At 41.9% G+C, this 18,319-nt stretch overlaps 1 protein-coding gene across 4 annotated transcripts in view; it reads left to right on the top strand.

Annotated features, from left to right (window-relative positions):
- The first annotated feature begins 536 nt into the window (after positions 1 to 536).
- The window catches only part of tenm2a (teneurin transmembrane protein 2a), a 237,722-nt gene continuing 219,939 nt past the window's right edge, over positions 537 to 18,319 (top strand). For all 4 annotated transcript variants that reach the window (XM_049585907.1, XM_049585908.1, XM_049585909.1 and 1 more), the window contains exon 1: positions 537 to 1,056. The gene's annotated coding sequence lies outside the window, so the exon portion shown is untranslated. The remainder of the gene's footprint in view (positions 1,057 to 18,319) is intronic.

Here is an 18,319-nt window from a genome sequence, read left to right on the forward strand (position 1 = left end):
TAATGTGAACAGTAGCCTGCAGTGCAGTGGGTGCACTGTTTAAAAAGAGATGCATGAGGACCACTGTAATGAGCGCCAGGCCGCAGAAGGAGGGTACTAACACCCAAAGCAGGCGCGTTCAAGCTCTGGAAAATACAGCCAGAGTCAAGTTTGCCGGTTAGGCTGTAAATATATGTGGCAACGCTGCTGTGGCTCATTTGGCATAATGGAAGTGACCTTTTATTCCTTTAATACAGTACATGTAAATGATCATAGAATAATATTCAGTGGTGTATCACAACATGATGAAATAGCAGGCAATATATCTTTATAGAATAATGATACAATGCTCTTTTTTTTGCATTTGAATCTGCAGTGATCTCCAGTTAAGCATGACCTATAATAGCATATATTCCAGTTTTGAATTCTAATTGTTTAATTGCAGCTGATCCCCGCATGTCATCCCCTCGGGATGCAGCTGCAGCCAGTCCACAGTGGATTACCCTCCACATGCACTGATAATGACCATTGACTCGGCTTTGGCCGTGAACGCGCGCTCCGCGAGCCTCGGTCATTCCTCTATACTGTGTGTGGATGGTCGCTCCCTGGATGCTGCCGCGCGCAGCCTTAACCGATCGGCCGTCGCTCACGTTCAGAGCATGCCCGCCTGCCTGCCCGCCGCTTCTCAGGTCTGAAGAGAGAATCAACTGAAGACGTGCAGTTTGCGCACAGCTGCCTTCGTCCGGTTTGGAGTCCGTGTCTTCTGTTTTTCCCAGTCAGCACTGCTCCCTATAACGACCATCACCGCGAAATGGATTGCACCGTTTGATCCCCCCGGTTTGGTGAAGATGTTGTACTGGAGGCTTATAGCCTTTCCTCTCCATCAGCTCACCCCCCGTGCTCTCATCTCGCGCTGTGTGCAGTAGCTGCTTGTCAGGACAGACAGGGCAAAGAAAAGTATGCAATAAACAAGTGTCAAGTAGCTCCGGGCTGTTCGATTGGAGGGAAGGAAAAAAGTTCAAGTTGAAGAAGGAGGATTATGCAGTGAGTGCCGCGCATAGCTGGACAGAAAAAAAGGTGGGTGATATTTCAAATATATTCATATGGAAACGATGCTTACGCGCTCCTGTTGTTTACACAGCAGCCTGTGCGACCACAAACGCCACATGTGTGTGTGTATGTGTGCGTGCACCATCAGTTGTTGTGGCAAGTAGGACGGGGAGGGCAGCGCGGAGCGGTGACATTGAGGTGCCTTTTATCGGAATAACATTTGTGGTTCTCGAGTGAGCGTGCACTTGACATGGCATTGGTCACACTGACACAGGGCTCCCTTCGCGTGTCCGCAGTGCCATTTGTGTGTGTCATAATGTCCATCTGCCTTGTTAATAGTTCCCTGGGCAGGGATGACCTTACATGGATCGCTATGGAGTTTGTAGTGTGTGAGGTTTGCACACATCTGCGCGGCATGCCAACACATTATGATATCTGTGGGAAAAAAAAAAAACACACGTGTCCTGGCTGTGCAGAGCTTTCTTGCTCTATAGGGTCAAGATGGCACGTCATGAGCCGTCGTGATGAGGGGCAGCAGCTCGGCTAACCTTTTAGATCCCGTCCGACGCGTTTATGGCTACCGCAGCGCAGCATCCTCATCTCATCTCTCGCCGTACATGCGTAATAAAGTGAGTTTGCCCTTCAAAAAAAAAAAAAAAAAAGCTTTTTCGTCATCATGACAAAGATGGAGTTACTGGTGGGCTTTAATTGGCTGCTTGACCTGTCATTACCGCACAACCTCTTCTCCTCGGGACGGCCACAGCTCTGCGTCGCATCCAGCGCGGCCGCGGCTGTTGCCCGCGCGCTCCTGCCTCTCCACATTTCACGAGTTAATCTGCTCAAACGCACCAATTTCTACACTGCAATTTATATTTTCTGCCGTCTTTGTATTCATGAATATTTCACCAACTTGCTCACATGCTGCCATGTATTGGATTAGAAATAATGCATGGTATTGTGCTTTGCTGGAGGACTAAATCAAAGGTCCAGGCAGTGTAGGTGCGTGCGTGTCGTCCTGAATTCTAATAATCTTTCCTCTGCTGCCATGCTCTGTGTTTTTTAGTGACACAGAGAGGCTGAAAGCCACAGCCCAGCTGGCTTCCCTCGAGCTGCAGAGAGGACCATAACACTACAGGAAGTCATTCACTCAGGAAGGAATATTCATCGGGCACGAGTGTGACTCTTAGTTAAGGGTTTGGCGCCATATGCTTGCAATAAGTTTCAGGGCGCATTGGAAAAACTTTTGGAGTCGGTTGTGTATCAAGTAAGGTGTCAAGGGAGAAGGCCCACACACCAGCTGTAGATCCCACAGCCTGGCAGTCGTCAGCACCTTATGACATGAAAACACACAGAGACACACAGATGCCATGCAGATCTTGATGATGAGACACCCTGCTGAGATTCACACTTCAATCTAACTGGTACAGTTTCTCTCTGTGGCCCCTCTATCTCCTCCTCCACCTTTAGCTCTCTTCAAGCCTGCCTGCGTCTGTGTGATCTCTCACGCTCTTTGATCTCTCTCCCACTTTCCATCCCTCCGTCTTGAGCTCTTGACAGGGGCACATAAATCCAAAAAAAAAAAAAGAAAGAAAGCAAAGCCCGCAGTTTGGCGTGCAATCATTACTGACACACATTTAAATACATGCATATGGAAGCAAGTGCACACAGCGTACTTTAGCCATGACTGTTTTATTCACGCGGACCAACTCCACCGTCAGTCTTTAACCTGCCAAGCATAATTATGACCACCAGTGTGTTTGTGTGTGTGCATATGTGTAGCGAGCAACGGTCTTAAGTGCTAATAGGAGCTCACACTGGACAGCAGCAGGCCGTGTCAACCACAATCTTCAGACAAGCCCTCAGGGTGTCCCATTTGGCATAGCAACACACACACACACACTTACAAACAGGCCTGAGAGGTTTAGACTTGACTCAAGGGTCTGAGCACTATACGGATTCTCTGAGTCCATGTCCTTGTTGGACCTTCGCAACTATTCAATAAGATTAACTCTGTGCTGTTACCATGGAAATGTTGCGTAGATTGACTTTTAGACACGCACACTTTTTATGTGCATTATGGATATTTCGTTAATTCACATGTGAATATGATGAGAGAGTGAAGCTCTGCCTTAATTCATCTCCTTCCTCTTTCTCTCTGCTTCTATGTGGGTTATACATACATTTTACTGCAACACCTGTGAGGCCTGGAAAGAGCAGCATCAATCTTCATTAGACTGAAATGAGGCTGGCCCTGTTGAATAAATGACCATCATTGAGTGTGTGTTTTTGTTTGTGTGCATACGTGTGCTTGTGTTGAACCCAGCAGCCCGCTCTGACCCATCTGACAGATGACTGCAGTGATTTCCAGGGTTCAGCAGATTAGGGGATTAAAGACTGAAGGCTTCACACAATAACCCTAATGCATACGTACACGCATACGGACACACACACACACATGCACGCGCATCAAATAAACACATGCTGCCAGGGCTGCGGGGCTGCTCAGAGGTCAGTGGTACCCTGTGTTGTCCTGCATTGTGCAGATAGGACCGTCCACATTCACACATGCAAACAGATGGAAAACAGCATTAGAAAGCCTCAAGGGTCCAATTTTACTAATGCCATTTTCACACTACAGGCGTGACCCATATTGGTACTGAGCACCCAGTTAATACATTTTGTCCTTCCCAACCAATTCAGAACCCACTCAGTGTTAGATAATGAACCAGCATAGTGGGCTGAATGTTTGTGACTAGGCCGCTGCAATTTTGTCACCGATTTAGAGCCAAAAGTCCCTTTCAACCACAAAATGGGCACCATTGTGTTCATTGTTTCAAATTCTGTCAATGATAACTACATTGCAGCATGTTATCTGATGTCATAACAAAAAAGCTGCTTATATATCTCTCAGGTATAATTACCTGAGAGGCTGTAAAGTGCCTGTTATTTTTTTGGGCTTTTTACCATTTAGTGTGTTGACTGGTTTTTGGAAACACCTACTTGCTGCACGGTGTTAACATTATTTCTTCTACCTGGGCAATTTAACAAGGTGTGAAACTCTCAGCGCTGTTGCCACTGACAGTGCAACCATAGCAACATTGGCCAGTTTTAAAACACCTTAAATCCATCAAATTTAGTCTTGGGGGCTAAGTTTAGATTTTTTATTTTTCCATGAAGATGCTAGTTAGGATAAAGCAGGCAATTATCCCCAGCAGATTTATACACCTGCAGCTTAAAATCTCCATTGTTTTTTTGTTTTTAAGCCATTTTCACACACAGGTCTTAAATGATGCAGGGCTAAATAGAGTCGAAGGCGTGATTGTTATTTTATCAGGTAAAATCATTTTTGAAATATAGCAAAAGACTGCTGTTGTAGGGTGCATTAATATTTTATCACTTCGGACAGAACAGGATAGGTGGTAATGGAAGCAGAAACAACCTCTTGTCACTACTGATTAACTAAGAACACTGACCTTTACAGAGAGGAGAGGTGGGTGAAAATGATGGTCTTTGTGACCGAATACGGAGAGGGGGTGCCATTGTTTATACTGTTGCTGTAATTGTCAGTGCGTGCTGGTAAATAGAAAATAGCAGCTTAGCTCTATTATAGGCTGCTGTGTCTATCCTACTACCCCTCTCAGCCATTTCACAAGCTCATGGCTTTTTTGAGCCAGGAACACAATCAACACAGTGTCATAAATCCAGATCCAGAAAAGAAAACTGCTGCAGGAATGGTTTCATTCCTATTATGCTGCCCTGGTTTGGACTCCTGTGGAGCAGCTTTTGGGTGGCGTGACATACACCAGTGTCAGAAGGGCTTTGATGAGAGAGGACCATCCCCCCCCCCCCCTCCATCTACTGTGTCTAACCAGTTGTGCACTTCATACTGTCCCTCTCCACATTTTCGTGCTCAGGCTGTCTAGTCATCAGTTTGATCCATTCATGCTCCATTGTCCTCTCTGTTTCAACATTTCAACTTTTAACATTAATTGTACTCCTCCAGGGAGCTTGCCCAGACATATGGAATAGCATGCTGTGGTTTTCTGAGAGGCTGAAATTACAAAGACTTGCTGATGAAGGAGCAAATTACATTAATTGCAGTAATTGATTAATTGGTGGGTAGATGGTAGAAAACCACAGAGTGTAAGAAAAAACCAAAATGGTTGATGACATTTCCCATTGTTTCCTGAAGAATTGTGGCTTGGGTTTTGATAAAAAGAATTCAGTAAGTTTTTGTGGAAATGTGACATATCACTTCCTCTGCTTTTTAAATGGAAATGGGTTTGTGTAATCCTTTTTTTTAAATGATTGCATCAGTTGACTCACCCTATCAAATCAAACCGACACAATAAGAGTCATAATTTACTGTATCATATAGGGATGTCAGTGGTTAACTGTTAACTGGTTAACCATTAAGAATATGTTTGGCCAGTAACACATGTCGGCCTATAGATTAATTTTAATACTCTTCCGTTCGGCGTTCACCACTAGTAATGCCATCCCGACCCAACAGCATTGCTGTGGAAACACTGGACCCACCCTCTGGTCTCCCCTCAGGTCGCCCCTGGTGAGTAAGCAGCCCAACTTTAAGTCGCAAACACCCTTTCTATGTTATCACTGTTAGCTCTGTCAAAACCATTAGCCGTGTCAGCATGGCTCTCAGTGCTATCATAGTTAGAAATGCTAAAGGGGTTTTGCGTCACAAAATCAAGCCACTTACTCACCGGAGGGTGGGCACCATTTTTTTGCAGCAATGCTGTCCCACCACCAGGGCGTCATTACCAGTGGTAACCATGAATAAGTGGTGCTGCTAGTGAGATAGCTCCCACCCAGTGGGTGGTGCACAGTGCAAAGTGACCAATGCTAACGTTAGCTTACCAGTAGAGACCTAAGTGAGGGCAGTGGGCACTATGTTTCGAGCCACCTGTCTGTCAGCAAAGCAACACATAACATTACAACACCATCTCTTAATGGATAACAATTAGCGCCTTGAAATGCGGTGTGAAACCTCACTGAGTCAGTGGAGTGCTGGACTCAAAGAGGGTTCCCACAGATCCTTAAAATGTCTTTAAAGGTATTGAATCCATCATTCTAAAGTTAAGGCCTTGATTGGTAGTAAAATGTCTCAAACCAATCTTTCAAAGTCTTAAAAATGCTAAGACATGGAAAGCAGGATTTTTGTGAACAGTTTTTTTCTGATTTTGAATTGTAAAAGCTCAAAATAATGGGCAACTTTGAAAAAAAATAAATAAATAATTTACCAAATGCCTCTTACATTAAAATCACCTAAAAGTATTTTTTTTTTGTTGCAAAATATATTTGGACAAAATTCTTCATAACTTTAAGTAGGCGATGTTGGTTCATGTCTATTTTTTTCCAGTTTTGACTACTGTAAAATTGGTCTTATATTGTATTTCATTCTGAGAGGCATTAAAAAAGTCTTAAAAAGTCTTAAATCCCTCGCCTGCAGCTAGGAACCCTGTAACAGGAAATGCCTCTTGTATTTTACGCCTTTTTTCTCTTAAAAATGAACCACAGTTAAAGGCGCTGTACGTAAGAATGTGGCCAAAACGGTTACTGCATTCAAATTCAAAATACTGCCGCGAGTCGTGTCCGCCCCCCCCTCCCCTACAGATTCGAGGTTGCTGGACAGCAGCACGCTGGAGACTGATTTGTTTGCCCACGGACGGCTGCCGTGGCAGGGCCGTGTCGCCGCGTCTGTGATCTTCGGCTTTCCAGCGGACCGTTCGAGCAAGTCTGGCTTCTCTGTTGCTAATGCTGCTGCCGGGATACAGCTGAGGAGCCGGCTGCTAATGTTATGTCCCGGGACACTGCTAACGCCGCTTGCCATGCTGCTGTAGCTCAGTCGGAACTGTCACTGTGTGACTGGTAGACGGCGGTGGGTGGCGCAATAGGCCAAAATACAAATTCAAAACATAAACATGATTTGCGGACCGTAAAAAATTTTTTTAAATGCGAATATTCTGGCTGTACTATTGTTGTCGGTGAGATCAGTATGTTATATGAACATTATTCCTTAGTCTCTGTGACATATTAGGAGGATTTTATGACTATTTGCTTTAGATTTCTTACATATAGCTCCTTTAATGGGTGTCAGGATATGGAAAGTAAAATTAATCAAAAATGACATCTCTAGTATCATATCTTATCACAATTATAACATATCAAGATATAAAAGTCAAATTAAATTTTTGCCAAACAGTTTGGAAAGATGGCTACATCTCTGAAATCTTGTGTTTTTGAATGAGAAGAGAAAGAGTGAAGAGGAGTAGATGTGGTTACTTTGTGGCAGCCGGTTGGTTACGCATGATTTAATCAAGGTAAACACAGTGGATCATAGCATGTAATGCACTGCCGCTAAAATAGAGCCCTGGATATCTCTTTATTGAAACAACAATTCTCAAAATTGCCGCCAAGACACATATTAGACGTAGAATTAGCCAGTGAGACTCTAACTTAATGTGAAAACAATTTTGAATACATAATAGTCTGGCATTTCTTTGGAGCCAGCATTTAGCAGACATTACTGGTGTCTTTATACATTCCTGTGTTGGCTCCAGCCTTCAGTCATTACATTAGAGTATTGTTGACTGCAATTTTTCTCAGACTAACATGGAATCTGAGGCTCATTCTTTCCATCTGTCCATTATGTACTCTTTGTGACCTCAATGACCTATCGTTCTCTTTCAAGGAGCTGAAGCTCAAGAGACACTGCTCAGTGCAGTGCGATGTGTGTGTTCGCATGTGTGTGGTGTGTGACACCCGGCATTCGCTGTGCTTTAGAGAAAGTGACGCTTGTAGAGAGCAGCCTTCATCTTGGATTACCATGCTCATGGATCCTGTGGGTTTTTTGTGTTGGAAGAGATGGCAGAGTGGGATGATATTTACTACATCTGTCTGACAGCTGACCGACTGGTTTTAACTCATCCTCGTCACATGCTCATGGCGCTTTGTTGTGAGCCTCCTAGTCACATTTAAGTTGAGTAAAAATAAAGTCTCTAATACTTCTGCCTACTTGCACATTGGACCATGACTAGTACCAAGTCTTTTAGACTTATCGACCACATTGTATAAGGCTGTCAAACCTTTCGTGGTTTCAGCTTCTCAAAGGAGCAGATTTAACAATTATCTATCTATCTGTCTATCTATCTATCTATCTATCTATCTAGACAATCTAAAGACAACAGATTAAACTTTTTTCATACAATTCACAATTTTCTGACAAGTTTGAATCAAGAAAATAGACAATAGTGAAAAATATCGGTATAGCCTAATGAGTGACATGTTTGCCAGTTAGCTGGTTATCATCTGTCAGTTGATATGGCATCTGCTGGAGGGCAAACTGGGTAAGGCCTGATCCCACTGTAAATCCCATTGCTCCCCCTGAAGATGCAAAAGCAAACAAAAAGCCTGTTGAGCCTTTCCAGACCACAGTGAATCAAACTGAATATCTGGGCTGACATTGCAGAGCTAGCTTGTATAAAAAGTTCCCACAAAGAGCCTTCATCTGTTGGCCCTGCAGTGCAGAGTTTTCCTTTTAAACTATTTCCCATCAGTGTGGAGAGGCAAGTCTCCCGTACAAATTACAAATTCTCCTGCCTCCTCTTTCTGTTTCTGTTTTTGAGAAATGCAGTGAAAAGTGGACTTGTCCTCTGCTGCCCTTAAGAGGAAGGTGTGGCCGGTTGAGTCATGCTCAAAGAAACTGCCTAGTCATTGCTTCGGCCTATAAACCGAGTCAAGCCCTGACCCCTTCAGACAGGACGTGTAGTTTAGGAATGCTCTGATGATGCTTGAGGATAATTTGTGCCGGTGAACCTGCATAATATCCTTGGCTTTTTGCATCTCTGAGTACACTTCAGCTAAGGTTGTATTAGGGTCTGCTGTAACCCCGAGTCGAGGACATATCCGCTAAGGGGGACATAGACACGCAAGCACACACACTAGCAATACAACTTGTGGTTTCTCCATTTACTGTACTCTAACTCTCCTACCCATGATTTGTGGGATCATTCAATTCCAAGCCTTTCACAGCCAATGGAATGACCACAAACTCTCTACGGCAGCCAATGAATTCAGGAAATTTAGTGTACGTTCCACCCCTCTATTGCTTATCCCCACTCTCTTTCTTTCTGTCTCTCGTTCTAAGCAGACATGCCTAGTTACAGTCTAAAATGGCCTTGTGAAGGAGGACGGGAGTTAAGATGGCATCCCCAGAGACTTTTCAGAGAAGTAATTTAATAAACTGTGATATTTTCCCACTCCACAAGGGAAAGGGAATAGGCTCAGAAAAGTAATGAAACCCAGCTGTTGAATTTTTAATATTACAAAATCAATTTCATGTACTTGAACATAACCAAGGAATGCTCTTTTCTTCTACCTGGGTTGCAAAATGCACACTGTAGCGTTGACTTCCAGCTAGCTTCCTGTTCCCACTGCAATCAGAGTTGTGGAGGGGGGGGGGGTCTGAAGGTTTGAGGAAAACAACTGCTCAACAGCTTCTCTCTCTTTGATTAGCAGCTGGAAAATAGGTTGTCCTTAACATAGCCACTGTTTAGAAAGCGGAATAGTAGCTACTTCACAAGAATAGATGCATGCACTTATTCATTAATAACATTCTGTTCGGACAAAAAGCACAGTGATAAATTTAGATTTAATGCACACTTCAAAATGTGCTCTCACGGCTCTCTCCAGCTGTTTTGGCATATTCAGATCATATATATATATATATATATATATATATATAAATATATATATATGGATTCCTGTTATCAGTTAGGTTCATACTGGATGATTGTGTCACGTGGTTTACGTTCAATGCCAACATTAAATGCTGATAAGGTCTGTCATTAATGTAGCAGGTTGGAGTGTGAGTGTGAGTGTGGTGGTGCTGGATGGACATGAAGCTCACCTAACTTTACACAGTTTGCATCCTTAACAGATAAAGCTTTTAGTTGATTAATCAATTAGCTGTCAAATTATATTAATTACCAACTAATTTGACAATCAATTAATCAGTCTGAGAAATTTTTAAGAAAAAAAAAAAGTCAAGATTCTCTCGTTGCAGCCTCTTAAATGTGAATATGTACTGGTTTCTTTATTTCTCCGGGAAAAACAAGAAATTAAACGTTAGTTGCAGCCCTAGCAAAAGCCATGGGATCTTACCATCCTGCAGTTGCCACGTGCTAAAATTGTAGAAATGAATAATTTCAAAAATGTTTACACTGAAGGTAAAAAATGTTATTTAATGTTAGCCAGGGCTTTGCAAAATCATCCGGTACAATATTAATGTTCTGTCTGGTAATGTGGTTGGATTTTACAGTATTCTCAGATTCAGTTCACATGCCAGGAGTACAACTTATAGAGCTGACATTATATTTTATGCTAAAATCTTCTGAGAGAATTATTTCCGTGGGCTCAAACATCTATTACACATATAGTTTTGGTTTCCTCTTCATTTACAGAACTACTCCCATTTTTTTTAAATTCTTGTGATCGTGAGGCTTCCGTACATTTGACTGATAATTCAATCAGACTCTGGTATTTGATAATTAGCTCTGTTTCCTACCTTTCACACTTCTGTCAAGGCCGTTGGCTGTTTGTTTACTGCAGATATGCAATGACACTCCTTTTACCCTGACTCCACTGCTACGTGTGGCAGGGAGAGCGAGAGAGAGAGAGAGGGGTCAGGTGATGATTTATGACCGCGATGCTGCATTCCAGCACAGGATGATTAATCTCTTCTGGGAACACTTCACGAGTACAAGTTTAACCTACCTCGGCCTTGCACACGCATGCACGCACACACGCCAGTGCGCACGCAGAAACACAAACACACGTGCGTAAGCGATTGCATGCTCTGCATGCCTGACAAGCAGGACATAAATGCAGGGGGCAGAGTGCATGTGGTGCTTTTGTATGCAATTCATGTGCAACTACCCCCCACACCCCCAACACACACATTTGCACCACCCAACCCCGTCGTACACCCATCCTCTCTTTTCGTCTCTGCCTCCCTTGTTCATTCTCTCTTCTTTCTCTCTCCTCACTGACCTCAGTGGTGCAATGTCTCACATTCACCCCTCTCCTCTTTCGCCTTGTCCATTCATCACAAACAGTCACAGATGCTCACACTCACACACAGAGGAAGAGGGTGAGAAAGGGAGGGAGAGGAAGAGTGAGAGAGCCTCTGTATAAGGCCATTTGGCTCCAGTACCAGTGAGCATAAGGCTATAGGATTAGTGCTGCTAGGTGCTAAAAGCTTCAGTGTCTTAATAAGCAGAGAAAGGCAGAGACTGGCCATATCAGTGGGATACAGCTGTGTGTCTCTGTGTGTGCGCATAAGTGCATATTCAGGTGCTCTGCGCAGGTACAAATACTCTTTGGCAGTCCTGAGCCGGCACATTGAGAGGATAAGTGTAAATACCACAGGCTGCATCTGAAGCTCTATTACTTGAGCACACTTCAACGAATCGTTGCACAGTCATACTCATTGAAACACAGAGGGTGGTTGAACACATCTTTATTGTAATGAAGTCATTTATTGTAATGGAGAGCATTTACAGTCAACTGTAGCTTAGATTCCTACGCTTTTGTCATTACGGCTTCTCTGTCTGTTTATCAAGCCCGCGCTCTCTCTTTTTCTAGCTCTCTAGTGACCAGCTTTTAGTCTGTGAACACACTGACCTTTTCTCTCATGGGAGTGGGGTTTTTTTTAAGGAATTTGCACTGACTTTTTTAGGAAGATATTGTGGTTGTGCAATTAAAGGTTTTTAGTGAGGGCTCATGTCTTTTGGGAAATAAAGTATGATTTATCAGTGAGGGGAAAAAAGAGAAATGTAGTAACCACTTATTGACAACATGATTGATAACATACAATTAAGACCAATTATAATGCATTTAGAAGACGGTGAGTAAGTTAAGTTGTTGTGAAATATATCCGTGAGTCAATGAACTCAATTTGAGGGACGTGCTTATTATAAGCTGTGCTACTGCAAAGCGTATAATAAACACATTAAAACACCTACATCTCTAGAATGTATAATGTTTATATGCAGCCTTATGTAGGCTGACTCTGCTGTGATGAAAGATCTTGCCCTATAGTCTCTTGCATTGTAAATAGCCATTAAGACAAATGTGTGTATATTTTTATACTATAAAGTTTGGATTTGTGAGCTGCCAGTGGTTGACTTGGCAACACTTGTGCTTAGTGGTGGAAACACTCCTTGAGCCACCACTTTGTCAGCAGTACAAAGAAGAGCAACTGGTCTGTTTACAATGCAGCAAAACAAACACATTTTAATAAGTCAGTCAGTCACTCAAAAATAATGGCCACTGCAATCTGATTTTAGCGCATGATGCAAGTAGTTCCCTGAACAACAGCAGGTCACAGCAGAGGGAGTTGGTTACCTTCACCTGCAACTCTTAAACTAAATATAACTCCCAGCAGGTCCCCCGCCAACTGTACCACCACATAGAAGGAAGCATGTATCTACTCATGGACAAGAGGCCTGTGCTCATGACAGCGTGAGATATAAACATTAATAGCATCCTCGTCAGCTGAGCTCTGACGTTAGCTAGCTCAGTTGTGCTAGGTGAGCTAGCAGAGGTTGGTTGTAGTTCAATAGAAAGAAAATAGCTCTTACATGAAGCTGCTCACATCAAGGTCTGTGGATTATCTGGAGCAACTGGGTCATGATTCTCTGAAAAGAGACATTGCTGTTGAGGTTTTTGAGTGTTTTTTTTTTTTTGTTTTTTTTTTGGCACTTTGAGCACCACAAGCTGAGTGCCATCTAGTTCCATTTTACTGGAGAGAAGGCAGACATCTCTTGGCCAATATCTCCAGCACTCTCACACCAAACTTGTGCCAAAAGAATCTAGATCGATAGTCTAAATAGCACTACAGGGAAGAGTAAAAATATGTATTTTTGATTTTGGGGTGAACCTTCCCTTTAATATAGCTCTAATAAGGTTGTGGGAGAATGCACAGTAAACATGCTGATTTTATTGAGATTAGTTTAAAAATAGCAATGCTGGTTTACATACATTCTTTCCCATAAATCCCTTGTGCATGTGAAGGCAATTTGAATCAAATGCAAAAAATGGCAGACCCCACCACTAACAATGAAAACAACTATATATAGAGGTGACTACAGAATTGAAATACATTAAATTATTGCTCAAATAATACCATAGATAAATAGTATGAAAAAGGGGTTGCATTTTTTGTTTGTTTTTTATTATTCAAGGACCTTATTCACAATTAATCCCTGATGCTAAATCACATGAAGTCATTAGCGCACTAAAAGCCAAACATAACATTTTCATTCACATGAAGTAACAGAGGAAACTCCTACTCCATTCATCTATCCCTGCTGTTGCAAACTGCAATTAAATGGGCAGCAGCTTGGACTAGATTGTAACCTATTTCATTAACTAATGGTTATCCTTATCATAGCCTGGCATTTAAACATACATTTAATCATCCTTTCTGTAATGGCACCAATAGTACTGACAACGTCGTGCCTTAGCTATAAACATGCTCTTCCTACTGGGGACTTTTGCTTTTGCCCTGCTCAATACATGTGTGAGATGACTTTCTGATTAGATAGACCAAACTGCATAATTAGCCTGTAATATGTATTTTCTCACATAGCTCATGGCAGAGTGAAAGCAGCGGAGGATGAATACTGATTCACAAAAGAAAGCAAATCATATCTAACTTAAACATACACCCACAAAAGCTTGTGCGCACGTATAGCTCCATTTCTTTGGGTCTTAATCCTTTATCTAGCAGCAGCTCAATTCACAACATAGGCATTGTCCATTATAAAATGTGAGGATTGGGCGAGAGCAAAAGAGTACTGTATGACGCAGAGAGAATGGGAGACGGAGTAATGTAATCCTTTGTGAAAGTGCTATCATATCACCCAACCCCACTCAATCTCCTCACCAGCTACAGACTAGATGAATGTCCTGGATGATTCTAATCTCATCACACACATTATACACACATGTAGACACACTCGCACAAGTGCACACAGAGAATGACTTGTCTCCTCCATTCATATTTGATGTTTACAAAGAGATGGTGAATGGTAATAACGTGAGTGGATGTTGTGATGTGATTGCGCTTGAACATGCCCTCTGAGGCTTGTGTGCGCCAACGCTTCTTTTTACAACTATGCCATGTGTGTGAATGTGTAGTAGTTATATTTATAACGTGTGGTCAGGAGGACATCGGCACTTAAGGTTAAATCCTTAGCTTTTAATTTGCAACCGGGTGTCGTCTCGCCTTAAGATTTTCTATTTGTTTGTGCAAGTGTCGAGTCCTGATAGGCACCCGGTGTGAAGTGACGTCAGGGATAATAAGGGCATGTCACGTCACTGTGTGTGTGTGTGTGTGTGTGGATCTAGCCAGAGTGGTCTAGACACCAGACGTCTTCGAGTCCACTCCACTGTCTTCTTCTTTACACTGCTATCACTCCACATTGATTTAAGAATATGTCTGTAATTGAGGAGGGAGGTCTGATAAGGACTGAGGATGGGTTCTGGGAACGATGTGTTTGATTCATACTGTGAAGTTATCTGGGCCTTTCAAGTTTGAATTGTTCCTTTTTGAAGCATGCCGTATTTGATGTTCACATTGAGAGATTTACCTCTGCTTGATTAAAGGGTTTATTCCTATTTTTTCATAGCTACATCAGACACCATGCTGATTTAATTAATGTGTGTTTACGGTGACTGAACTGATCGAGGATCCTTGGACACAGACTAGACTAAAATATACTGATTTACCTGTGTGCTCATTTTAAATTGATGCAGGAGGTCACATGTCCCACTGTGTTTTTAAATATCAAAAGTCACACACAGAATGCTATTATTTAGTAATTCATTTAAGTGAAACAGTTTTGTAAATATACCAATATTTCGCTTGGTCAAAAAGTGACTGATTAGGCAGTCTGACACAGCAGTCGGAATAATTAACTTGTAACAGTATCAATAGATTGTTATTTGACTTGAGAGTCAGCTATGTTGCAGCCAAATTAGGTGTTTAATAAACAATTATTAGTCCTGCTGCTACCTACGAGAACTGAAAGCTTTTCTTTTCCTCAAGTAATTTAGAGTCTGGAGAAGTGGAAACTGGCTGATGTGACAATCTCTAATGAAATAAAATCCTCCATGTTTTTTGTAAACACATTTGAATGCATGAAGTCACATGTGACGGTTAACTAAATTTAAAGTCTTTGCGGCAATAAACAGCAAAATTGATTAAACCACAAATGATTGGTTTCAAATTTGCCTTTGCATGGTTTCCAACCCAACAGTGTTTCAAAAATTCAGTTCCATGGGTTTATACCAGTGTAACCACCACTGAACCTTATCATGTTTAACTTGTTTTGACTACAGGTTTGCTGAATTTAGGCAAAAACAACTCATGTATTTTTACAATGGAGTGTACATGGAATATAAAATTGTTAAATTGTTATTAGTCATTGTGCATCTTTTGAGCAAAACAAACCCCCACTTTAATATCAAATATGCTTGAATGTGTTAGAATGTCAAAATGAAAAGACTGACTGGGCATTAGCAAATAAGTCATGCTAGCTTGACGGGGAGGGGGCTAAATAACAACACAGTAGTAGACGTCATACTGTTACTCACAGCAACAAGAAGAAGAATGGCTGAAAGCAAAATATTACCAACTCTGCTGCGGTTCGAAAAAGAAGAGCAGCTTCAGTAGTGTGGAATAAACTGTGGCATCGTTAGGCCTGGGCGTCCTGAATGGTTTATGAACAGCGCTGACTTCTCAGACCCTTTTAGCAAGTTACCGCTCAGAGGGAACTCATTCAGCGGCTCCTCCGACAGCAGCACAGCGTCTCTACCTATCCTCTCTTGCAGTGTGTGCGCGAGAGTAGTTAACCTATGTGACCTTTCACCTCAAGACATCTCAATAAAAATGGGTTCTATGGGTACCCATGTGCCTCCCCTGAACTTCCTTCATTCAGTCATTAGTCATCATTATTGCAACCATTTATCCTGGTGCAGGGTCATGGGGAGCTTGAGCTTATCTCAGCTGACATTGGGCAAGAGGTGGGGTTCATCCTAGACAGATTGCTAGACTATCACAGGCTGACACTTAGAGCCAGACAACCATTCACACTGACATTCACACCTTCAGGGAATTAGCATCACCAATTAACCTAGCTTGCATGTTTTGGACTGTGTGAGGAAGCCATAGAACTTCACACTATCCCGCAAATTCAAACCTGGAACCCTCTTGCTAACCACTGTACCACTGTGCTGTCCTATCCCCTAAATTTAAGAGGGATTATTTGCAGTAAATGTTGTGTTCCTTACAATAAATGTACTCCTTCTAATTGAGGCTGTATATTTGTCTTTCTAAGCAATAAGACAATCAGGCTATTCGAAGAACAATGAATCACCTAACACATACAGATATATGGCACATTAACGCAGGATTGTTGTGGAACTCACTGCACACATCAGATAATTAGTAACATTAACTGTGAAATGAGACACCAAATTATATCAGTATGCAATTGCTTAACTCATATTGACATAGGTTTCAAGTAGGCTATACTTAAACAGCATAATAGAGGGCCTAACATTCAGTTACTGCCTTTGGTGTTGGTGTGCCACCCCAGGATTTTCAGTGGCCCCATCTGCCTACCAGTATGAAAAAATTCTGCGCTGTTGTATCTTTCATATGCTTTGACAGCAGAGCACAACTCTGTGATTAGATTCTAAATTTGAAAATTTCCCAAAAATTGAAATTACTTCAAATTTCATCTGGCGTAAGGTCAGCATAAGATATGTGAAAAGGCTTAAGTGCAATTTTGGTATTGAAATTAGGACCTTGCCTCTAACTACCCAGAGTAAGTCTTAGAGCAAACATGCGCACCCTGTGCTATTTTTATGGATTTAGTTTCATGGATTTTCATGGATTTAGTTTATAAAGGCACGCCGACATAATCAGTTAAACTGCCTTCGTGTTTATTATGTGTGCCAGTATTTCATTTTCCTCAACATGGATTTTATAACCCAAAAAAGAGCTAAATCCAGTGAGAGTTTGAATCAGACAGGGGAATCCAATGATTGAGCATGAATGGTGGGATCCTCTGGAGTCACTGGACAAAGGAGATCATGCAGTCCATCAAAGAGTTCAAAGACGTTGTCTGTCTGTGGCTGAAATTATTGAAAGTGGCACGACAGATGGCATTAATATTTGTATTGCAAAAATCACACTAATTGTGTTTGCTTGTGATGAACAACAATTCCTAAATACATGTCAAATTTGTACCAATTTGATACTGCCTTTCACAGTGCGCACACATTCTGATATGATCTCTATAGCACACCCAGGTGCTGTCAGTTTAATGATGTCAAAAGCCGTTAACATCAACCTCACTCACCACTTGATTCCTTGATCAGGTCTGACAAAATGTTTTATTTCCTGTCATGAACAAATCTGTGAAGTTTTGAGGGTAAAGCTATGGAATCCGCTATAGTAATATACTTATCTGTCCATTTTCATTGTTATGAACAACATTACATTTGTCTCCTGAGTTTTCATTATTGAATCTGCCTCTATACTGCCATGGCCAGATGCTTCAATATTTTTGGTGCAATAGCAGCCTGCTGAAAATAGTCTATTTGAGCCATATATGGGAATGGAATATAAAATTAAACAAAACATATGAACGTAGAGAATAAGGTGCTGTCGATGTTTTTGTGGAAGTTGTTTCTGATGACTTTAACTCTGGCTTATGACCTGAGTTGTATCTGTAAATTCCATCTCTAATAAAAACACGCACAATAAAATATGAATACTAAACAATAACCGTAAAAATGAAGACGGAATCAGCAAAAAAAAATAATTTGACTGCATTCAAGACGTGTTTTTGTTCCACAGCGAGGATTACGGTGGGGCTTTTAAACTGTTAGATTCCCGCTGCTTTTTAATATCTTGTGTGATCTATTTGTGTCCTAAGCTGCTAATAGCTAGAGGGAATCAGGGGAACACAGCAGGGGTGGTGCTCGCATAATGGATTGGTTATTTTATGTTTCTCCCCCAAAAAAGAGAGAGGATTGGGAATTTGTCTTTCCCTCCTTTCCTTTTTGTCTGTCTCCGTTTCGCTCGCAAACGGAGGCTTGTTTGGAGTAGCAGCACTATAAAAGCTCAGCCTGGCAGTTATTTAGAGGCATGTGTTGTGCTGGTGTTACCCAGCTGGAGCTAAGAAACAACATA

This window comes from Epinephelus fuscoguttatus, linkage group LG9 (assembly GCF_011397635.1).
Source record: "Epinephelus fuscoguttatus linkage group LG9, E.fuscoguttatus.final_Chr_v1".
Classification (NCBI taxonomy): Eukaryota; Metazoa; Chordata; class Actinopteri; order Perciformes; family Serranidae; genus Epinephelus; species Epinephelus fuscoguttatus.